Below are 25955 nucleotides of genomic sequence, written 5' to 3' on the forward strand. Positions count from 1 at the left end.
GGTCCTTGTGAAGCTTAGCCAACAGGAAAAGACTACAGGGTCCTTGTTAAGCTTACCCCACGGGAAAAAAACTACAGGGTCCTTGTGAAGCTTACCCCTCTAGAAAAAGCTACAGGGTCCTTGTGAAGCTTACCCCTCATGAAAAAGCTACAGGGTCCTTGTGAAGCTTAACCCTCATGAAAAAGCTACAGGGTCCTTGTGAAGCTTACCCTTGCAGGAAGTTGCCCCTGCAGCCCTATGTAGGCATAAGTAATGCCAGCACTAACTCAACTGACCCTGACTGACTGTCTATTTATAGCGAACTTCTCCCTTTCTCTAGAACCTTCTTTAGGGTGCGTTCACACCTACAGGATCTGCAGCAGATCTGCAGCAGATTTGATATTGTGTTCAGTTATTTAAATGAAATCTGCTGCAGAAAATCAGCTGCAGATCCTGTAGGTGTGAACGCACCATTAATGTTCTAGATGTTGGCAAAGTGCGTGTGTGTGTTTTAAACCATCTTGCAAATGTAACATTCTTGCAGCATGGCCATAACAATAAATTAACCATAAATGCAATGTAGTGGAACACAGAACCATGTCACCCGAGGGCCCACATACACCCGGAGCCGGCCCTGAATGCACAATTGTCCCATCTATATAAAAAGAAGACCTATATAATTCGGGTCAGCCCCTGATTACGTTCTGGAAGCCGGCAGAGAGAATTGGTCTGTAATGTCACATCCCGCAATGTGCTGTATCCAATGATGGAAGCCTCGCTCCCGTAAACTGACATCACCAATCCATTATTTCCGCGCAGGTTGTGATTAGATCGGGGAAGGGTCAGAATTCATATAAGTTTGGCGGAATTCATTTCACAACTTGACACAAATGTCTACAAAACAACACTTTCATGAATTTCTGTTTGGGAGATGACAGCAGATAATAAGAGACCTGGTGAACGCAACAAGGCAGCACCGCCCTGCCTGCTGCTGGATATGGAGAGAGAAAACAACGGCCATATTACCGGGGAGACAGCAAAGCCATTATAATAGAGAAATAACTCAAAAAGTACTTCTAAAGGTCTCTAGCAGAATAGTGAGCGCAGCTCTGGGGTATAATACAGGATGTAACTCAGGATCAGTAATGTAATGTATGTACACAGTGACCCCACCAGCAGAATAGTGAGTGCAGCTCTGGAGTATAATACAGGATGTAACTCAGGATCAGTAATGTAATGTATGTACACAGTGACCCCACCAGCAGAATAGTGAGTGCAGCTCTGGAGTATAATACAGGATCAGTACAGGATCAGTAATGTAATGTATGTACACAGTGACCCCACCAGCAGAATAGTGAGTGCAGCTCTGGGGTATAATACAGGATGTAACTCAGGATCAGTACAGGATCAGTAATGTAATGTATATATACAGTGACCCCACCAGCAGAATAGTGAGTGCAGCTCTGGAGTATAATGCATAATAATAATATAATGTACAGTATGTATATATGGTCTTCCATCTCTCCTTGGCATAGATGGTCAGTAATATATCTATATGTATATTTATACAGCGTTTAATCCTTTCATCTCTTCCCTATGGCTTCTTTTTTCCGCCACGTGCCATGTATGACACCTTGGCCGTGAATGCTGTACTCTTCATCCTGGCCGTTATCTAACCACAACGGGACACTGAAGGGGTTAATTCCTTAATACATGAAATCAGATCCTTGAACTCCTCATAGAAAGTTATTCCTGTGGAATTGTCCCATAGGGAAAGTATGTACACTGAAGGGCTCGCCATCCCCTTGACCAGCCGGCCATAAATCTTCATTAGGGAGGTGAGATATAAATACACTTTATTGTAAATGAAAGTCAGATGGGGCGAGCTGTCATTTCACATTACACCCTCCGAAAACACGGACGCCAGGCCGCTCCTCGGCCCTTCCTGTGGACGTTGCAGTCTCCCAAGGCCACGGGTGTCTCGATAAACATAATTTTCCTTTCTCCATAGCTAGTCAGCCAGAAACCCGCCCCGTTTCCTCTTCACATTGCAAGCGATGACATCATCAAAATATATATATTTTTTTTACTTTTAAAGGTTAAAGGGCTTGTTCACCAACATTACTTTCTTTCAAATCAACTGCTGCCAGAAAGTTATATAGTAATTTACTTCTATTTAAAAATCTTCAGTCTTCCAGTACTTATCATCTGCTGTATGTCCTGCTGAAAGTGCTCTGACACAGTGCTCTCTGCTGCCACCTCTGTCCATGTCAGGAACTGTCCAGAACAGGAGAGGTTTTCTATGGGGATTTGCTCTAGACAGTTCCTGACATGGACAGAGGTGGCAGCAGAGAGCACTGTGTCAGACCACTTCCTGCAGGTTATGCAGCAGCTGATAAGTACTGGAAGCTTGGAGATTTTTAAATAAAAGTAAATTACTATATAACTTTCTGACAGCAGTGGATTTGAAAGAAAAATTACCCCTTTAAGATTGCTTGAGTACACCTTTAAGATCTATTAACAGAAGTGTGAAGTCTGTAGCCAGCTGTTCAGAAATAAGGAGCATTGCAATAGAAGATATCCAGGATTAGAAAACACAGATGCATTCCTCAAAAAAACAGCGCCACCCTGTCCTCAGGTTACGTGTGGTATTACAACTCATCTCCATTTACTTCAATAGAACTAGAAGTAAGTGTCACTTATAGATTTTCAATCCTGGATAAACCCTTTATAACAACATGGCTCCTTTGTCCTAAAACAGCGCCCCCACCTGTCCACAGGTTGTGTGCGGTATTGCAGCTTGAGCTGATCTGCAATACCAGACACAACCTATAGACAGGAGTTGTGCTGTTTCATACAGAAAGCAGTTGCGTTGTATGATTAGTCATAGACTAAAATCAGTCTTTCAGCCGCGCCGTTCTCTATTACCTCTATTGTGCGGGTAAAATATCATCAGTTCATCTGGAAGAATTTATCATGGCCGATAAGAGATGCGTCCAGACGGCATTGTTTAATGTCACAGCGACCGCGCTGGCCCTCTGCTATTTTCTCAAGGAGAAAAATGTTTTCTAATGTGAAAGACCATGAAGAAGTCAGATGAGGGAGGGGCTGGGGCAGGGTCAGTCCGCGCCTCGGAAAGCCTGGATGGAAGGGGGGGTTTCCATAGTCTCATCTGTGCCCGCGGCCTCAGTCATACAGGCACATCTAGCTGGAAGCTCGGGGTCCTGGAGTCAATGACCTCATCAGTGCAAGTGATGACATCATGCTGGATAACAGTGAGCCTGGGGCAAAACAAAATATATATTTTTTTTTTTCAAATCAACTGGTGTCAGAAAGTTATATAGATTTGTAATTTACTTCTATTTAAAAATCTCCAGTCTTCCACTACTTATCAGCTGCTGTATGTCCCGCAGGACATCGTGTATTCTTTCCAGTACTGCCACCTCTATCCAGAACAGCAGCAATAGAAAACCTCCTACTCTGGACAGTTCCTGACATGGACAGAGGTGGCAGCAGAGAGCACTGTGTCAGACTGGGAAGAATACACCACTTCCTGCAGGACATACAGCAGCTGATAAGTACTGGAAGACTTGAGATTTTTAAATTGAAGTAAATTACTATATAACTTTCTGACAGCAATTGATTTGAAAGATTTTTTTTACCCCTGCTGGAGTACCCCTTTAAACACTTCGTGCTGCATCAGCAATGTACTATGTTCTTATTCATGCTTCATTACCTTGCCACAATCCCTGCAAAATTACTTCTCCGCCCATAAAGATGGAGGACATATGAAGGACCTACCTACTCTCTTGTTTGGCTTTTTTTTAGTATACCAAAAAGATCAGTAACGTAGATCTGAGTATGGTCAATCAAAAACGCTTGTAAAGATTAGATAAAATCTTATTTAAAAATAAAAAAAGCAACTCCCCCCCCCCCCCCCAAAAAAAAAAAAAAAAAGAAAAAAAGAATTTTTTTTTTTTTAGTTTAGTTTTACAGCAGGCTGTAAAGCAATTCCATTCTCTCGCTTCTATCCTAGTTTGCTGACCTCTAGTGGCCAAATTGGAAAAGTTTAATTTGTTTCTTCTAAAAATTCTCACAGTAATAATAAAAATGGAGCGCTGTCCCTTTTAGGAGGCACATTGTGTAATAGTTGATGCTTTCCAGCGGCGGAGGAAGAGCGAGCAACAAGTCTGCATGTGAATAGGATGTCAATGAAATAATCCAATTGTCTGTACACGCCGCAGCACTTGAGATACACGATGTTCCTGAGTGCAGACACGTCAGACAGACGGAGAGAGCAGCGTCCTGAGTGGCTAAAAGGGTGAACGCTTTACCATCCATCGCCTGTGGTAAATGGCGCTAAATGCCAGCCAGCTGTTATTTTGTTGTCACTGCGTCGCGAATTCCAGGAAAAAGGTCAAAGGTCGGACCATGTGATGGATTGTCGGGGGCGATAATTATTCAGCCGGTTTCATCGAAATCACGAGAACTTGACCTCTAGACATCAACATCTCCCAATCCCGATCCTGGTGGATAGAGCCAGTAATGCCCAATAATGGCTGATCCTCAGTCCTCGCCATCAAGTCAGCCACCGCGTCTCTGTGGGAATAAATAGTTGTAGGTCCATAACTTAAAGGGGAACTCCGGCTATTTTTATTTGATTTTAATCAACTGATATCAGAAAGATATATAGATTTGTGATTTTCTTTTTTTTTTTAATATTCTCAAGTCTTCCAGTACTTATCAGCTGCTGTATGTCTTGCAGGAAGTGGTGTACTCTTTCCAGTCTGACACAGTGCTCTCTGCTGCCACCTTTGTCCATGTCAGGAGAGGTCACCTACAATATGGGGAATGTACAGAAGGGGCCACCTACAATATGGCGAATGCACATAAGGGGCCACCTACTATATGGGGGATACACAGAGGGGGCCACCTACAATATGGGGGATGCACAGAGGAGGCCACCTACAATATGGGGAAAGCACAGAAGGGGCCACCTATAATATGGGGAAAGCACAGAGGGGGTCCACCTACAATATAGGTAATGCACAGATGGGGGCACCTACAATATGGGGAATACACAGAGGGGCCTACCTACAATATGGGGGATGCACAGAAGGGCCCACCTACAATATGGGGGATGCACAGAGGTGGCCACCTACTATATGGGGGATTCACAAAGGGGGCCACATACTGTATCAGAGATGCAAAGAGGAGGCCACCTAGAATATGGGGAAGCACAGAGGGGGCCACCTACTATATGAGTGATACACAGTAGGTGGTGCCCTCTGTGCAGCCTCCTATAGTAGGTGGCCCCCTCTGTTCAGCCTCCTATAGTAGGTGGCCTCCTCTGTGCAGCCCCTATTGTAGGTGGCCCCCTCTGTGCAGCCTCCTATTGTAGGTGCCCCCCTCTGTGCAGCCTCCTATAGTAGGTGGCCCCCTCTGTGCAGCCTCCCATAGTAGGTGGCCTCCTCTGTGCAGCCCCTATTGTAGGTGGCCCCCTCTGTGCAGCCTCCTATTGTAGGTGGCCCCCTCTGTGCAGCCTCCTATAGTAGGTGGCCCCCTCTGTGCAGCCTCCTATAGTTGGTGGCCCCCTCTGTGCAGCCTCCCATAGTAGGTGGCCCCCTCTGTGCAGCTTCCTATAGTAGGTGGCCCCCTCTGTGCAGTTTCCTATAGTAGGTGGCCTCCTCTGTGCAGCTTCCTATAGTAAGTGGCCTCCTATAGTAGGTGGCCCACTCTGTGCAGCCCCCATAGTAGGTGGCCCCCTCTGTGCAGCCCCTATAGTAAGTGGCCCCCTCTGTACAGCCTCCTATAGTAGGTGCCCCCCTCTGTGCAGCCTCCTATAGTAGGTGGCCCCCTCTGTGCAGCCCCTATTGTAGGTGGCCCCCTCTGTGCAGCCTCCTATTGTAGGTGGCCCCCTCTGTGCAGCCTCCTAAAGTAGGTGGCCCCCTCTGTGCAGCCTCCTATTGTAGGTGGCCCCCTCTGTGCAGCCTCCCATAATAAGTGTCCCCCTCTTTGCAGCCTCCTATAGTAGGTGCCCCCCTCTGTGCAGCTTTCTATAGTAGGTGGCCCCCTCTGTGCAGCTTCCTATAGTAAGTGGCCTCCTATAGTAGGTGGCCCACTCTGTGCAGCCCCCATAGTAGGTGGCCCCCTCTGTGCAGCCCCTATAGTAAGTGGCCCCCTCTGTACAGCCTCCTATAGTAGGTGCCCCCCTCTGTGCAGCCTCCTATAGTAGGTGGCCCCCTCTGTGCAGCCTCCTATAGTAGGTGGCCCCCTCTGTGCAGCCCCTATAGTAGGTGGCCCCCTCTGTGCAGCCTCCTATAGTAGGTGGCCCCCTCTGTGCAGCCTCCTATAGTAGGTGACCCCCTCTGTGCAGCCTCCTATAGTAGGTGGCCCCTCTGTGCCGCAATGTGTACATGTGCATATGGTTGGGGGCTTATACGTATGCCTTATGTTAGAATATATTTGTGCAGCTAGCCCTGGGCCCTGGAAGCAGGATGTCTGATCCAGAGATTGTTATTCCCAGAGTTCCCATTGATACAGTCACCCAGATGAGGGATATGCAGCAGAGGTGTAGCCCTGACATTACTGAGGACAGGCACTAAGGCATCTGTATGCTGTCAGCCCTGAGAACCTGTGTCTCACAAGTGACTGGAGACAAGGGGACTGACAGCCTGTTTACTGTGTGACAGGCGCAGTGTGGCAGCTCCTTCATGTCTTCTATCTGTTTTACAGGAGCTCCTGGGAGGTCTCGCCCTGGACAGTAGCTGCCGGCCCTGATTGATGACTGTTTCCCAAACCTGAGGTCCTTGTTGCTGAGAACAGTTCAGCTGTGGAGAGGTGAGGAACTCTGACACCCTACTGAGCGTAGTGTGACATCAAATAGAATAATGAGCGCAGCTCTGGAGTATAATACAGGATGTAACTCAGGATCAGTAATGTAATGTATGTACACAGTGCCCCCACCAGCAGAATAGTGAGTGCAGCTCTGGGGTATAATACAGGATCAGTAATGTAATGTATGTACACAGTGACCTCACCAGCAGAATAGAGAGTGCAGCTCTGGAGTATAATACAGGATGTAACTCAGGATCAGTAATATATGTACACAGTGACCCCACCAGCAGAATATTGAGTGCAGCTCTGGGGTATAATACAGGATGCAACTCAGGATTAGTAATGCAATGTATATATACAGTGACCCCACCAGCAGAATAGTGAGTGCAGCTCTGGAGTATAATGCAGAATAAGTAATATAATATATGTGTGTGTATGTTCTGCTCTCCATCCTTGGCATTGCTATTGGTGACTCGTGATCAGTTGTATGGGTATAATACAGGATATCCTGTAACTTAGGATCAGTACAAGCTAAAGCCAAAATTCTTCCTTTAACCAGCGTCCGGTAACCCCTTCAGTGCCGCTATCTGTGTAGGATTCTGGAAGGATTCGTAGAGTCATGACTCAGGTCTTGGAAATGTTTCCTGTCTGTTATATAAGCGAGACCAATGTCTCCTTCACAGCGAGCGGCTGCAGCCATGATGTGATTTGGGCCGGGAGCAGTCACACACATCGTACTCTGTTCTGTCACTAGTAATATAACAGGAATAATGATCCGGGGCTCGTCCTGTGTCATATGCAAGGACGGGTGACTTATGACTGTGAGCAGGGAAGGCATGGAGTATAAGCTGCCACCAGGGTTTTCTGCAACTTTCTATTATACCTTGTGTGTTGATTCCTTGCTTTCTTTCAGAAACAGCGCCTCTCTTGTCCTCAGTTTTGGTGAGGTATTGTAGCTCGCTCGGTTCCATTGAAGTGAATGGTGTTGAATTGTACTATCATACTCAGTCTTGCAAAAAAAAAAAAGAAAGAAAAAAAAAAATTATATATAGTTTTTTTGCTGTAACCACTTGCCTATAGGTGGCACTAGAGAGGAGAGCCAATAGCATATTTTTCCCATGAAGCATTGCAGATCAGCCTCCATACACCTGATGCGTGTCCACAGTGTGTTACATTGGTTGTCTTTATGGCTTCCTTGGTGATAGCAGACAGTTTTTAAAGGGGTTGTTCACCAAATAAATAAAAATAAAAACTCAAGTGTTCCAATACTCATCTACTGTATGTCCTGCAGGAAGTGGCATATTCTCTCCGGTCTGACACAGATTTTTCTGCAAATCCCCATAGAAAACATCTCCTGCTCCGGACAGTTCCTGACATGGACAGAGGTGGCAGCAGAGAGCACTGTATCAGACTGGAAAGAATACACCACTTCCTGCAGGACACACAGCAGCTGATAAGTACTGGAAAGCTGGAGATTTTCTAATAGGAGTAAATTACAAATCTCTGGCACTTTTTAAGCTCACAGGGACTGGCTCCCAGGCCCTTATCGATATGGACCGGGATGACAGATGGGTCTTCTCCCCTGCCTGTGGCAATACGCCGCTGAAAATAACCTCATGAAATCTTAGCCCCATAAATGTGAAGGAACACCGGCCTCATAAATGAGATTTAGGAAGAAGTTGGAAAAGATTGAGTGAGAGTCCTGGGTGAGTTATCTGAGCCGTCTGAAAATGTCCGGAGCAGAGTGTTCTGCATCGGTGTGACAGATTGCTGCACGGTGGCGGCCAGCCTGTACGCCGCGGTCACATACATTAGGGGAAGCGCAGCCAGCTGGCCTCCTGACAGACATAACAAATCCTCTTGTTTCGGAGGGGGACATAACTTACTGTTGCAGGGAATTATTAGCGGGACAATCTAATACTCTGCGTGACTCGTCTGAGGGATACGTGTCGCGGCCAGGGGAATAATTCACTGCGCACGAAGCGAAGCTGCTGCTCATTTCGAGTATGGTATCAATTTATGTCTGCGGGACAATGGCCGATCCATCATTGTTAACTGAGAGGTCGCTCCGCTATAGAGACTCTGGGTTATGGAGAATGAGACGGATCAGAGCTCAGCCTGAGAATCAATGAACAAGATGTTATTAAGGAGATGCCTGAAGAGCCGACACAAAGTCTCCGAAGGAGGAGGAGGATATACAGCACCGACATGTCAGGGGTTATAGGACTGAGGGAAGGAGAGAACTGGGATTCATAGAAGAGGGGTTCACTGCTGTAGATGGACCCCCTTATCATACACTCTATAGATGGACCCCCCACATCATACACCCTATAGATGGACCCCCCCCCACATCATACACCCTATAGATGGACGACCCCCCCCCCCACATCATACACCCTATAGATGCATCCTCTTATTGTACACCCTATAGATGGACCCCCCACATCATACACCCTATTGATGGACCCCCCCACATCATACACCCTATAGATGGACCCCCTTATCATACACTCTATAGATGGACCCCCCACATCATACACCCTATAGATGGACCCCCCCCACATCATACACCCTATTGAGGGACCCCCCCCCGCACATCATACACCCTATAGATGCATCCTCTTATTGTACACCCTATAGATGGACCCCCCACATCATACACCCTATAGATGGACCCCCCACATCATACACCCTATTGATGGACCCCCCCCCCCCACATCATACACCCTATAGATGGACCCCCCCACATCATACACCCTATAGATGCATCCTCTTATTGTACACCCTATAGATGGACCCCCCACATCATACACCCTATTGATGGACCCCCCACATCATACACCCTATTGATGGACCCCCCCCGCACATCATACACCCTATAGATGCATCCTCTTATTGTACACCCTATAGATGGACCCCCCACATCATACACCCTATAGATGGACCCCCCACATCATACACCCTATTGATGGACCCCCCCCACATCATACACCCTATAGATGGACCCCCCCACATCATACACCCTATAGATGCATCCCCTTATTGTACACCCTATAGATGCATCCCCTTATTGTACACCCTATAGATGCATCCCCTTATCATACACCCTATAGGTGGACCTCCTTATCATACACCCTATAGATGGACCCCTTTACCATACACCCTATAGATGGACCCCCCTTATCATACACCCTATGGATGGACCTCCTTATCATACACCCTATAGATGGACCCCCTTATCATACACCCTATAGATGGACCCCTTTACCATACACCCTATAGATGGACCCCCTTATCATACACCCTATAGATGGACCCCCTTATCATACACCCTATAGATGGACCCCCTTATTGTACACCCTATATATGGACCCCCTTATTGTACACCCCATAGATGGACCCCCTTATCGTACACCCTATAGAATGGACCCCCTTATCGTACACCCTATAGATGGACCCCCTTATCATACACCCTATAGATGGACCCCCTTATCATACACCCTATAGATGGACCCTCTTATCATACACCCTATAGATGGCCCCCCCTTATCATACACCCTATAGATGGCCCCCCTTATTATACACCCTATAGATGGACCCCCTTATTATACACCCTATAGAATGGACCCCCTTATCATACACCCTATAGATGGCCCCCCTTATTATACACCCTATAGATGGACCCTCTTATCATGCACCCTATTGATGGACCCCCCTTATCATACACCCTATAGACGGACCCCCTTATAGTACACCCTGTAGATGGACCCCCTTATCGTACACCCTATAGATGGACCCCCTTATCGTACACCCTATAGATGGACCCCCTTATCGTACACCCTATAGATGGACCCCCTTATCGTACACCCTATAGATGGACCCCCTTATCGTACACCCTATAGATGGACCCCCTTATCGTACACCCTATAGATGGACCCCCTTATCGTAAACCCTATAGATGGACCCCCTTATTATAAACCCTATAGATGGACCCCCTTATCATACACCCTATAGATGGACCCTCTTATTGTACACCCTATGGATGGACCCACTTATTGTACACCCTATAGATGGACCCTCTTATTGTACACCCTATAGATGGTCCCCCCTTATCATACACCCTATGGATGGACCCCCTTATCATACACCCTATAGATGGACCCCCTTGTCATACACCCTATAGATGGACCCCCGTTATCATACACCCTATGGATGGACCCCCTTATCATACACCCTATAGATGGACCCCCTTGTCATACACCCTATAGATGGACCCCCGTTATCATACACCCTATGGATGGACCCCCTTATCATACACCCTATAGATGGACCCTCTTATTGTACACCCTATAGATGGACCCTCTTATTGTACACCCTATAGATGGACCCCCTTATTGTACACCCCATAGATGGACCCCCTTTTTGTACACCCTATAGAATGGACCCCCTTATCGTACACCCTATAGATGGACCCCCTTATTATACACCCTATAGATGGACCCCCTTGTCATACACCCTATAGATGGATCCCCGTTATTGTACACCCTATTGATGGACCCCCTCATCAAACACTTAAAGGGATAGTCCACCAAAAATAAATATTTTCTATTTAGCTGGTGCCAGAACTAGACAGACAGTTGTAATTTACTTCTATTAAAAAAAAATCTCCAATCTTCCAGTACTTATCAGCTGCTTTATGTCCTGTGGTGCATTCTTTCCAGTCTGGAGAGCAATAGAGGTTTCCGATGGGGATTTGCTGCTGCTCTGGACAGTTCCTGACATGGACAGAGGTGGCAGCAGAGAGCACTGTGTCAGACTGGAAAGAATACACCACTTCCTGCAGGACATACAGCAGCTGATAAGTACTGGGAGACTGGAGATTTTAAAGTAGAAGTAAATTACAAATCTCTGGCACTTGCTGGGACCAGTTGATTTGAAATAAAGAAAAAAACACCACTCACCATAGTGTAACCATTTATGACGCCATTTTGTGTCTTTCTAAAAGTCGCAAGAAACAAGAGTGGAGTTTATAGCGAGGGGACGTGGACTGATATTATTACCATAACTGTCTCTCTCTCTCTCTTTATGGTTCCTTCCTGCGATGAGCCGAACGTGTTAACAGAACAGAGGGCGGCTGAGAGCACCTCAATAAACAGGGATTTCAATGAGCGCCGCCGCCGCCGCCAATCCTCCCGGCCATTACTATAGCAACAAATAAAATCCCTGACATAGAAAGGAGAGGAAAATAATAAAACCGCCACCTCTAAATGCTGAGAGCTCTTCAGGAGTGCATCCAGTTTACGGCCTAGTCCTCTGGGCCTCTCAGGCCGCCCTCGCCTTTGTTACCGGTCAGAACCTCTCACCCTTTCCAGCTGAGAATGTTCTTGGCTCTTACCAGGTGGAGGCAGGGCCCCGGGGCCCCTCTATCACTTATACAGATATAATAGTTGGGGGCCTCACAACATATTTTAAGGAAGGTTCATCAAAACCTGCGCCGTTGCCCATAGCAACCAATCAGCTTGTTTCATTTTTAAACTAGAATCTGACTGTAATTATTTTTATTTCAGTTTTTGTACATTATTATGACGGCGGCCATCTTGCTTGAGCTGTTTTAACAACATTTAGTGATATTCTTTACTGCAGGCCCCATGGACCATAGGCTTCAATAGATAGGACCTGAATGGGTGTGCTCAGTGACCTTTTATAGAGGTCATCATACAGGGAGGGGAGGCTGAGTTGTAAGAACAGCGACTGTGTGTACCACTATGTATATACTGCTGTCATTGTACTTCTGTCTATGTTATCTATATACTGCTGTCACTGTACTTCTGTCTATGTTATCTATATACTGGTGTCACCTGTCACTGTACTCCTGTCTGTGTTATCTGTATACTAATGTCACCTGTCACTGTCCTCCTGTCTGTTATCTATATACTGGTGTCACTTGTCACTGTACTCCTGTGTTATCTATATACTGGTGTCACCTGTCACCACACTCCTGTCTGTGTTATCTATATACTGGTGTCATCTGTCACTGTACTCCTGTCTGTGTTATCTATATACTGGTGTCACCTGTCACCACACTCCTGTCTGTGTTATCTATATACTGGTGTCATCTGTCACTGTACTCCTGTCTGTGTTATTTATATACTGGTGTCACTTGTCACTGTACTCATGTGTTATCTATATACTGATGTCACCTGTCACTGTACTCCTGTATGTGTTATCTATATACTGGTGTCACATATCACTGTACTCCTGTCTGTGTTATCTATATACTGGTGTCACCTGTCACTGTACTCCTGTCTGTGTTATCTATATACTGGTGTCACCTGTCACTGTACTCCTGTCTGTGTTATCTATATACTGGTGTCACTGTACTTCTGTCTATTATCTATATACTGCTGTCACTGTACTTCTGTCTATGTTATCTATATACTGGTGTCACCTGTAACTGTACTACTGTGTTATCTATATACTAATGTCACCTATCACTGTACTCCTGTCTGTGTTATCTCTACACTGGTTTCACCTGTCACTGTACTTCTGTCTATGTTATCTATATATTGGTGTCACCTGTCACTGTACTTCTGTCTGTGTTATCTTTATACTGGTGTCACCTGTCACTGTACACTTGTCTGTTATCTATATACTGGTGTCACCTGTCACTGTACTCCTGAGTTATCTATATACTGGTGTCACCTGTCACTGTACTCCTGTCTGTGTTATCTATATACTGATGTAACCTGTTACTGTACTCCTGTCTGTGTTATGTATATACTGGTCCGGCCGGGTGAAGGGCCAGAGATAGTAAAAGCTTTAAATCTCGTAAAACGTTTTCCTCGTTTTATCATCGTCCAGATGGCCAACATGACAATAATAGTGGGGGCCACCAATCCCATTATATACCTCGGGGTGACCTCGAATCTCGGGGCTTAATGTTTTGCAGGTCTTATTGAAGATACTTAGTATTAGAATCTATTGAGTCGATGACATCAGTAAGGGGGGGGGGGGTGGCGATCATCCGGGATGACTTCACTTTATGGATTACGGCTCTGCGCTTCAGTATTATGCCTAGTAACGCCAGATGTTCCTATGACGTATTGCTTTATTGCTCACAAATCAATACTTGGACTAAAAAATCGTTATGACTAAACGGTGTATTCAATGGGAAAATGAGATCGGAATTCATTGTACCACCTTAAATGAACATTCCACCTTAACAAATTGGAGGGGTGTCAGGAAGAATCACAAAAATTACTGAGCAATCTCAAATAGTAGAGAAGACAATGTCAGTTAGTACAGATGTAGCAGAGCTGAATTTGTTACCGAGTTGCTTCTTTGGCTGCACTGCCCACTGTATACTAACCTGTGGCTCTTTAGTTGTTGCAAAACTACAACTCCCATCATGCCCGGACAGCCAACGGCTGTCCGGGCATGATGGGAGTTGTAGTTTTGCCGCTCGTTGGGGGGGGGGGGGGGGAACACTACCTTAACCTAACACATCATTATATTGCCAAATACCGATCTTGTGCTTGACTACCAACTTGGCTCTGCTACATCTGCTTAAAGGGGTACTCCAGCGAATTTTTTTTTCTTCTTTCTAATCAGCTGCTTTCAAAAAAGTTATACAGATTTGTAATTCACTTCTATTTAAAAATCTCCAGTCTTCCAGTATTTATCAGCTGCTGTATGTCCTGCAGGAAGTGGTGTATCCTTTCCAGTCTGACACAGTGCTCTCTGCTGCCACCTCTGTCCATGTCAGAAACTGTCCAGAGCAGCAGCAAATCCCCATAGAAAACCTCTCCTGCTCTGGACAGTTCCTGTCATGGACAGAGGTGGCAGCGGAGAGCACTGTGTCAGACTGGAAAGGATAAACCACTTCCTGCAGGACATACAGCAGCTGATAAGTTGCGAAAGACTGGAGATTTTTTTTAAATAGAAGTAATTTACAAATCAATCTAACGTAATATAATATAAACAGTCGATTTGAAAGAAAAAGAAATGCTGGAGAACCCCTTTAAAATAAGAGCAAAAACATCAGAAACAAAGAGCAATGCAGTAGTAGACGTCATAAAGGTTATCAACAACTGGGAAAACTGTTATCCAGCGCTACAAAAACATGGCGGCTTTCTTCCAGAGACAGCACCGCTCTTGTTTCCAGTTCAGGTGCGGTTTGCAATTAAGCTCCATTCACTTTAATGGAACTGAGCAGCAAGACCCCACCCAAGCTGGAGACAAGAGTGGTGCTGTCTCTGGAAGAAAGCCGCCATGTTTTTGTAGTGCTGAATAACCCCTTTAAGCTCCATTTACTTCAATGGAAAGTGACAAAACCTGCACAGAGTGGTGCTGTCTCTGGAAGAAAGCCGCCATGTTTTTGTAGTGCTGGATGACCCCTTTAAGCTCCATTTACTTCAATGGAAAGTGACAAAACCTGCACCCAAACTGGAGATAAGAGTGGTGCTGTCTCTGGAAGAAAGTGGTCATGTTTTTGTAGCCCTGGATAACCCCTTTAAGTGGGCAAATAGTGTACAGGGGGCCATTAAAAGGGATCCCCCCCCCCCAATAGAGAGTCCTTGCTCTTCCCCCTGTGCCAGGATGACCCTGACCACAGATGGTGCCTCTTCTTCCTCAGCTTAGATACTTTGCTGTAACATGATAAGTTAATAAGTGAGATGACAGGTTGAGGTTTTTTACCAGCGGAATAATCTCATTGACGAGGCGCCCGGCCACTCTAGCAGATGAATTTTGCATATATTAACGGCCGACAGATGGGCCGAGTCAACAAAGTGGGAACAAAAAAAAAAGACAACTCCGAGAATGGATTAGGTAATTAAAAGTTTATGGAAGCCACGGCCGATCCGGAGCTGTCAGCAGAAGTGAAGCTGTAAACCGCAGGGCATCCTGGGAATACCCCCATACCCGCCGCCACAGCCTCCGCGCCATCAGGGGATTAGCTAATGATTGCAGAACTTGGATCTGTGGGTGAGAGATACGGGAAAAGTCACCGGCATAAAAATATTCTGAGTTTGAGATACTTACCAGGGAATGCTGACACTCATTGAAGAGACTTAGCCTGGCAATGCTTTATGGGATAGAAAATATGCTAATTAGTTTGCCTCCAGAAGGAAGAATACTTATAAAAGCCAAGCTAGAGTCTCCTCCAACTCCTCTGGAAGGGAAAAGTCACTAATTTGTAGACTCCTTGACAGTACAGAACAGGGTGCTGGTCCATGTTTGCCACCCTAATCCCTTTACTGGGTTATCCAGGATTAGAAACCAAAAAAACACAGCTGCATTCTTGCAAAAACAGCACAGCCCCTGTCCTAAGGTTATGTGTGGTATAACAGTAAAGTGGGACTCTGGCTAAAATCGTTTTCTTTTAAAACAACTGGTTTCAAAAAGTTATATTTATTTGTAAATTACTTCTATTTAAAAATCTCCAGTCTTCCAGTACTTATCAGCTGCTGTATGCCCTGCAGATAGTGGTGTATTCTTTCCAGTCTGACACAGTGCTCTCTGCTGCCACCTCTGTCCATGTCAGGAACTGTCCAGAGCAGCAGCAAATCCCTATAGAAAACCTCTCCTGCTCTTGACAGTTCCTGACATGGACAGAGGTGGCAGCAGAGAGCACTGCGTCCGACCACTTCCTGCAGGACATACAGCAGCTGGTAAGTACTGGAAGACTGGAGATTTTTAAATAGAAGTAATTAACAAATCAATGTATCACTTTCTGACACCAGTTGATTTGAAAGAAAAAACAGAGTTCCCCTTGAAAATAAAAGTAAAAACATAAGAAACTGGGTGCTATGTACTTAGGTGAATGAATTTGATACAAAGTGGCAACAAACAGAAGGATGTGGATTGTTCTTGCTGCGGTAAATCAGGTGTTGGATCCTGGCGGGTCTTTGATATTACATGAATAGCTCCATCCGCCGCCAAAGAGACTCCATGAATACACAAAGCAACCATTCCTGCTCGTTTGGATCCCCATCGTAATCAATGGCTGTGGAGTTTTTTCATCTCTATTGTTCGGGGTGTTTTATGCTCTTTTTGTTGAAAAGTTCTTATAAAACTACAAGATAATTTCATGTTTGTCTGAATTCAGCCTTGGAAAAAGTCATGTCTACAGAATGGAATATTGTTATTTCAATCTAACTGTTTGTGTATATATATATATATATATCAGTATAATATATATGTATTATGTGTATATAGGAGCAGTATTATAGTAGTTATATTCCTGTATATAGGAGCAGTATTATAGTAGTTATATCCCTGTATATAGGAGCAGTATTATAGTAGTTATATTCCTGTATATAGGGGCAGTATTATAGTAGTTATATTCCTGTATATAGGGGGCAGTATTATAGTAGTTATATTCTTGTATATAGGAGCAGTATTATAGTAGTTATATTCTTGTATATAGGAGCAGTATTATAGTAGTTATATTCTTGTATATAGGAGCAGTATTATAGTTGTATATTCTTGTATATTGGAGCAGTATTATAGTTGTATATTCTTGTATATAGGGGCAGTATTATAGTAGTTATGGTTCAGGGAAGAAAAAGAGTGCTGCACCTCACACCTATGGCTGATACTAGTACCTCTCGGCTGCATAAAAAACATCAGAATTCTGTATGTGAATTGATCAAGCCACACTACCCCATGTACCTCGTGCAGGTATCTGATACACATGGGTCCCTACACTAAGTCCACACTGTGCCAGTTAGCGACTACCCCCCCGCAGGCGTGCACAGTCAGGGAAGGGAGGCCATGGAACGGCCCTGCAACCCCCATGCCACAGGACCAGACCCAAAAATGCCACACCAGAACCCAGCCAGCACCACCGGCGGAGGAAGCTGCCCCCAAACAGCACAAGTCTGGATAAGGTATTGCACTCACCATAGCTATCAAAGATAGAATGGGACAGACAGGAGGGATAAAAACCATGAGCACTCAGGTGTCTCCTGCTAATTGCGGTCATGTGGGTCTCACCAGGAGGAGTGCAAAACACGGAGAAAAGAGAGAAACAAAATTTAGCAGGAGACACCTGAGTGCACATGGTTTTAATCCCTCCTGTCTGTCCCATTCTATCTTTGATAGCTATGGTGAGTGCAATACCTTATCCAGACTTGTGCTGTTTGGGGGCAGCTTCCTCCACCGGTGGTGCTGGCTGGGTTTTGGTGTGGCATTTTTGGGTCTGGTCCTGTGGCATGGGGGTTGCAGGGCTGCTCCATGGCCTCCCTTCCCTGACTGTGCACGCCTGCGGGGGTGGTGGTCGCTGACTGGCACGGTGTGGACTTAGTGTAGGGACCCATGTGTATCAGATACCTGCACGCGGTACATGGGGCAGTGTGGCTTGATCAATTCACATACAAAATTCTGATGTATTTTATGCAGCCGAGAGGTACTAGTATCAGCCATAGGTGTGAGGTGCAGCACTCTTTTTCTTCTTATAGAACAGTTTTTCTTCTTATAGAACAGTTATATTCCTGTATATAGGAGCAGTATTATAGTAGTTATATTCCTGTATATAGGAGCAGTATTATAGTAGTTATTGCAAAACATGAACTGGAGAGAAAGGAACGGCTGCACATCCCATCTATGGCTGATACTAATGCCGCTAGGCCTATATTAAAAATCAACGCCAGAGTGTCTGTATATGAATTGATCAAGCCATATTGCCCCGTGTACCACCGCGCAGGTCCTCTGGTCCACACGGGTCCCTACGCTAACTCCACACCGTGTCGGTCAGCGACCGTCAACCCCGCAAAGCGTGCACGTGCAGGGAAGGGAGGCCATGGAACGGCCCTGCAACCCCAATGTCACAGGACCAGACCCAAAAAGCCCCACCAAAACCCAGCCAGCACCACCGGCGGGGAAGGCTGCCCCCAAACGACACAAGTATGGATATGGTATTACACTTACCATTGCTGCTCTCACAGAATGGGGAAGACATAAGGTCCAGACATGTGAGCACAGGCATATCCTGCTAATTTTGGTCATGTGGGTCCTATAAAGGAGTGCTAGCTGTTCAGAGAGGGAGAATTGCAAAACACGAACTGGAGAGAGTGGAACGGCTGCACATCCCATCTATGGCTGATACTAATGCCGCTAGGCCTATATTAAAAATCAACACCAGAGTGTCTGTATATGAATTGATCAAGCCATATTGCCCCGTGTACCAGCAGTATTATAGTAGTTATATTCTTGTATATAAGAGCAGTATTATAGTAGTTATATTCTTGTATATAGGGGGCAGTATTATTATAGTTATATTCCTGTATATAGGAGCAGTATTATAGTAGTTATGTGGTTCAGGGAAGAAACAGAGTGCTGCACCTCACACTTATGGCTGATACTAGTGCCCCTAGGCTAAATAAAAAACACATCAGAATTTAGTGTATGAATTGATCAAGCCATACTGCCCCATGTACCTCGTGCCGGTATCTGATACACATGGGTCCCTACACTAAGTCCACACCGTGCCAGTCAGTGGCCACCAACCCCGCAGGCGTGCACAGTCAGGGAACGGGGGCCATGGGACGGCCCTGCGACCCCCATGCCACAGGACCAGACCCAAAAACACCACACCAGAACCCGGCCAGCACCGCCGGCGGAGAAGGTCGCCCCCAAGCAGCACAAGTCTGGATAAGGAATTACACTCACCATAGCTGCAGCAAACAGAATGGGAAAAAACAGGAGGGATTAAAACCATGTGCACTCAGGTGTATGGCTTGATCAATTCATACACAAAATTCTGATGTGTTTTTTATTTTAGCCTAGCGGCACTAGTATCAGCCATAGGTGTGAGGTGCAGCACTCTGTTTCTTCCCTGAACCGCATTATAGTAGTTATATTCTTGTATATAGGAGCAGTATTATAGTAGTTATATTCTTGTATATAGGAGCAGTATTATAGTAGTTATATTCTTGCATATAGAAGCAGTATTATAGTAGTTATATCCCTGTATATAGGAGCAGTATTATAGTAGTTATATTCCTGTATATAGGGGGCGGTATTATAGTAGTTATATTCTTGTATATAGGGGGCAATATAATATAAGTTATATACTTTCAGCCTATCGCTACTATTCTAATATACTAGGCTGGTCCAGTTTTATTGTATGTCAGGTTACTGTGTACTGCGCCTCCATGCTGGTACTTAGGGTCTGATCTTTGACTCTGTGTCCTCAGGGTATATCTCTATCTGTTGATCCATGTGGTCTACTGGTCAGCCTAGTCCATCCTCTTCCCTCTCCCACTACTATAGGTGATGGGTTACAGTTGAATATTGACATCTGGCTCACAAATGCTATTCCCAAGAGGAACCCTGCAGCTGTCATAGTCTCTGTGTTCTGTGCCCCTCCAAACCTCTTCCACAGCTCAGGGCACCATAACCAGCACCAAGGGGACCCCCCAGAGTCCCAAAGCTCCTATTGTCAATATGTTCAACTACAAATACATACTGGGATTAAAATTCCCATGGCAGAACAAAGCCTAAAACAAGCTATTAGTCGCCTGTACATACAAGTCCCCAAGAAGCTGAAGACCTTTCATGTTTCATTCATCCATCTTTGAGTTGTCTTGATTGATAGATGCAGGATGACTTTTCCGCCACTAGAGGGTGCACTTTCATCAGACTTTTTGCTCTTATTCTCTCCGCCTACTCTACCTGTGTCAGTCTCAACTGCAAACTAGAATTCTATTCATGAACCAGGAGGATTAGGATGAGCAGCGCTGGTCAATTTACTTGTAACATGTTCTTTATTCGTGATTTAGTATATATATATATATATATATATATATATATATATATATATATATATATGTGTATATAAAAAAATTTATTTTTTTATTTTATTTTTTTTTACTGCCGACTTTTAGAATTGCTCCAGTATAGTCGTCTGGCATTTCTGCTCTGTGATTACACAATACCCATTAGGACTTGCTGTGAGGCCATGCAGCCCACTGTAATAGATTTGTTTTGTGTGTTACATAAATTGCCATAGAAACAAAGTACGTTCTATTTTTGTATCAAACGTCTAAAAGCACCTCCACTTAATTCCCCTCTTGGAGGACAAGTGCTTGAGCTCTTGACTATGAGCCGCCTGTTAACGGTATAGATGCCAACCTTTGTATTCCAAAATCTGACATGTGCAGATGTAGCAGAGCTGAGTTTGCCACCTATAGCAAAGCTCATTTTGAGACTGTGTTTTCATGAATTCCCTATGATTTTACATGGGACTGCATGTCATCCATGGAAGATGCTTTACAGCAAGTTACAGCTCCAGAGTACATGACCCAATTGGGTATTAGCTGATATACTACTGACTTCAGTAAGGTCTGTGTAATACTACATCATCTGCATGAAACATAGAGGTGCCAGAAGCACCCCGACTACTGGAACCACCATATCTTTCTTTGGAAAGGGTGGTCACCCCCTTAATGTACTCCCTATCAAATCTAGATTTCTAATAAACTTGGTAGAATGTAGAACTCCATAGTGCAGGGGTACTCAACAACTATTAGTGAGGGTCCACTTACCGGGGTCTATTGTCAGGTGAAGGTCCGAGCTGAACATGTAAATAGTTCAAGAACTTTTGTGAAAAGTAACAAAACACGTTTCCTACTTTTCACAAAAGTTCTTGAACTATTTACATACAGAATTGCTGCTTATTAGTGGGAAAACTGGCGTTTTTTTCTTTATCACCGGCCCTTTGAAATTAGGTACAAAGGGGGTGACTGCCCCAAGTAGTATATAGCTCCTCTGTTGCTCCCCCAGTAGTATATAGACCCCTGTGTGCTCCCCCAGTAGTATATAGCCCCCCCTGTTGCTCCGCCAGTAGTATGTAGACCCCTATGTGCTCCCCCCAGTAGTATATAGCTCCCCTGTTGCTCCCCCAGTAGTATGTAGACCCCTGTGCGCTCCCCCAGTAGTACATACACCCCTGTGCTTTGCCTCAGTAGAATATGACCCCTGTGCGCTTCCCCAGTAGTATATAGACCCCTGTGCTCTCCCCCAGTAGTATATAGCCCCGCTGTGTGCTCCCCCAGTAGTATACACCCCCCCTCGTGCGCTCCCCCAGTAGTATATACCCGCTGTGCGCTCCCCCAGTAATATATAGACCCCTGTGTGCTCCCCCAGTAGTATATAGCCCCCTGTAAGCTCCTCCAGTAGTATATAGCCACCCTGTGCACTCCCCAGTAGTATACAGACCCCTGTGCGCTTCCCCAGTAGTATATAGACCCCTGCTGTGTGCTCCCCCATCCCATATAGCATATAACATTAAAAAACAAAACATTTATACTCACCTGGGTCCGGGCGTCTCCTCTTCTCTTTGCTCTTGTGGCCGCACTGCAGCAGTCACAAGAGGCCGCTCTCACCTTGTCCTTGTCCTGGCACTCGAGTAACTTCACTCGTCTCTTGTGACCATTGCGGCTAGTGAGGGGTGACTGACAGGGAGGGAGCCAATGGCTCGTTACAAGCACTCATAGTTACTTTTCAGAGTGCAGCTTAGTATACAGGTATACTGAGCTGAAGCAGGGGTCCGGACAGCTGGCCTCCGCGGTCTGCGGTCGGCCAGTTGAGGACCCCTGCCATAGACCAATAGATGGTACTTGCTAAATACATGTTTCTATGGCCTTCTTAAAGGGGCACTCTGGAGGGAAAACTATTTTAAATCAGCTGCTGTATGTCCTGCAGGAAGTAGTGTATTCTTTCCAGTCTGACACAGTGCTCTCTGCTGCCATCTCTGTCCATGTCAGGAACTGTCCAGAGCTGGAGATGTTTTCTATGAGGATTTGCTGCTGCTCTGGACAGTTCCTGACATGGACAGAGATGGCAGCAGAGAGCACTGCGTCAGACTGGAAAGAATACACCACTTCCTGCAGGACATACAGCAGCTGATAAGTACTGGAAGAGTGGAGATTTTTTTTTTTAATAGAAGTAAATTACAAATGTCTGGCACCTGTTTATTTGAACCAGGATTAGAGATAAAGTCAGCTCTGCTCCATCTCATTTTCCATAGAACTAAGTATTTTTTTATCAGCCGCCTGGGATGGCTTAGTGTTGCTGAATCTCATCCCTTTTACAACAAATTCTGTCTCCTCCGAGACTTGTTCTCGTTTTGCAAGCCTCGTGTCCCATAACAGATCAATATGGGCCCTTTCCACGCCGCCTCCTGGGACTGTTTATTAGTCCTGGATGAGTCCTGGTTATGGGACGGCTGATGATTCAGCCAATAAAAGGTCGCCTATTGATTGATGGATTACGGGCTCTCTGCGCTTGTTAGTTTTGGGGGGCAGATTGGGTTCCAGTGAAATTGCAAAGTGGATTTAAAGGTCCTGCACATGGTCAGGGGGTCTGTTCCATTTAGATAAGGACATGGATAGCCGCCTTTTAGTCTTCTGAAATATTTCCTCCCTTTCCTTTTTAGTCTGGGATTTTTACCTTCTTCTGCACAGGGGAAGTGATAGATAGATAGATAGATAGATAGATAGATAGATAGATAGATAGATAGGAGATGGATAGATAGATAGATAGATAGATAGATAGATAGATAGATAGATAGGAGATAGATAGATAGATAGATAGATAGATAGATAGGAGATAGATAGATAGATAGATAGATAGATAGATAGATAGATAGATAGGAGATAGATAGGAGATAGATAGGAGATAGATAGGAGATAGATAGGAGATAGATAGGAGATAGATAGGAGATAGATAGGAGATAGATAGGAGATAGATAGATAGATAGGAGATAGATAGATAGATAGATAGATAGATAGATAGATAGATAGATAGGAGATAGATAGATAGATAGATAGATAGGAGATAGATAGATAGATAGATAGGAGATAGATAGGAGATAGATAGATAGATAGATAGATAGATAGATAGATAGGAGATAGATAGATAGATAGATAGATAGATAGATAGATAGATAGATAGGAGATAGATAGGAGATAGATAGATAGATAGATAGATAGATAGATAGATAGATAGATAGGAGATAGATAGGAGATAGATAGGAGATAGGAGATAGATATATATGAGATAGATAGATAGATAGATAGATAGATAGGAGATAGATAGATAGATAGATAGATAGATAGATAGATAGGAGATAGATAGATAGATAGATAGATAGATAGATATATATGAGATAGATAGATAGATAGATAGATAGATAGATAGATAGGAGATATATAGATAGATAGATAGATAGATAGATAGATAGGAGATAGATAGATAGATAGATAGATAGATAGATAGATAGATAGATAGATAGGAGATATATAGATAGATAGATAGATAGATAGGAGATAGATAGGAGATAGGAGATAGATATATATGAGATAGATAGATAGGTAATTAAGTAAATAAATAAAATAATAAATACAAATAATGAATATATAAATAAATTAAATAAATAATAATAATTATTATTATTAATTATTGTTTATTATATTTTTTATTTTTATTTTAAGAATTTTTAAAATCCTGAATGAGATTGACAATGATGAATGACAAAATTGGATTGGCCACATGACAGCGCACACTCACCTTACACCTTTCCATTCATTAAGTGGAACATATAGCTAAATAAAAAATATATATATATATATATATTGTAGACATGTCACAGGAGAAGTGGTCGAGGGGGTGTACATCTCACCTAGGTTACAGCTTAGTGTGAGATGGTAAATCTGGGAGAGATCGGTTGCTCAGCAGTGATATGCTGCTGAGTCGTTGTTTAATTTTTCCGGGCCGGATTTACTGGAATGGCGGATAGGTTGGTAGTGGGATCTGCCATTCCCTCCCCCTCGATCCAGTGTGGGTTTTGGGATCAGGTGAGCTCTGATCCCAATCAGCCTGAGAAGGCAAAAAGCTCACACAGTGTACAGGTCCTTGCTCTCAGCCAGGAGGAAACAGCCTGCATGCTGTATTTGCTGGGAGCAAGGGATACCACTGCTGCTGGGGATTGTCCATACCCTGCGATACTGTTATCAAAGTGCCAGAGAGGTAACCTGTTGTGTTAGTTAGCGCCCAGACGGGCAAGACCTTTTGTTTTGTTTTGGTCTTTAAGCACAGTGTTGCTATATTTCTGTTATGGACTGTTTATGCTACAAATAAACTCCAAGCTGTTTTATAAGTCTGTTGTGAACTGTGTCCAACACACCATCCCCCGGGAAGATCCTTACAATATATATATGTTCTAGATTGTTCTTTTAAAGGGGTACTCTGGCAAAAAGCTTCTTCTTTAAAATCCATTATATCTTATATGGATTTGTAATTTACTTTACTATTTAAAAAGCTTAAGTCTTCCAGTACTTATCAGCTGCTGTATGTCCTGCAGGAAGTGGTGTTTTCTTTCCGGTCTGACACAGTGCTCTCTGCTGCCACCTCTGTCCATGTCTGGAACTGTCCAGAGCAGCGGCAAATCCCCATAGAAAACCTCTCCTGCTGCGGACAGTTCCTGACATGGACAGAGGTGGCAGCAGAGAGCACTGTGTCAGATTGGAAAGAATACACCACTTCCTGCAGGACATACAGCAGCTGGAAAACTGGAGATTGTTAAATAGAAGTAAATTACAAATTTATATAACTTTCTGAAACCAATTGGTTTTGAAAGAATAAGATTTTCGCTGTAGTACCCCTTTAAGAATTGCTACACCGCATGTGTGTATATACAGAGAGAGGATCATTGTGGGAACTCTACCTCTATCCCCCAGTACAGACGACTCGCCAGTGCCACCAGTCGCATTCGTCCCATACATGTCCTCCATTGTTGATCAGAGAAGTGAAGTGTATAAAAGATTGATCAGAAGTGACATACACGGACGCACTTTGCACCTGCTCATGTTGGCGTATGATAAATTATTGCTTGTCCTGTCCGTTACACAGGGGGCAACCTGGGGGTCACTGCCGGGCGTTGGAAGCTATTGGGGTCAGGTCTGGGGAGGGGATAGGGTGTTAGTCCTGGAGGGAATCCTCTGTTGCACAGATCTACACAATGGGATGTTTGTAATAGCCAATCACAGATGCAGATGTAGCGGAGCTGAGGTTGTCACTTGGCACAATGCACTGTAATAGCACAATGTTTTAGGCATGGTTGGAACTGTGTAACA

General features: G+C 44.6%; 1 protein-coding gene across 1 annotated transcript in view; it reads left to right on the forward strand.

The window, feature by feature from the left end:
- Positions 1-25955, forward strand: part of TSPAN18 (tetraspanin 18) — an 87180-nt gene that overhangs the window by 49971 nt on the left and 11254 nt on the right. The window contains exon 2 of the mRNA XM_069968085.1: positions 6715-6819. The gene's annotated coding sequence lies outside the window, so the exon portion shown is untranslated. The remainder of the gene's footprint in view (positions 1-6714; positions 6820-25955) is intronic.

This window comes from Dendropsophus ebraccatus, chromosome 4 (genome assembly GCF_027789765.1).
Source record: "Dendropsophus ebraccatus isolate aDenEbr1 chromosome 4, aDenEbr1.pat, whole genome shotgun sequence".
Taxonomy (NCBI): Eukaryota; Metazoa; Chordata; class Amphibia; order Anura; family Hylidae; genus Dendropsophus; species Dendropsophus ebraccatus.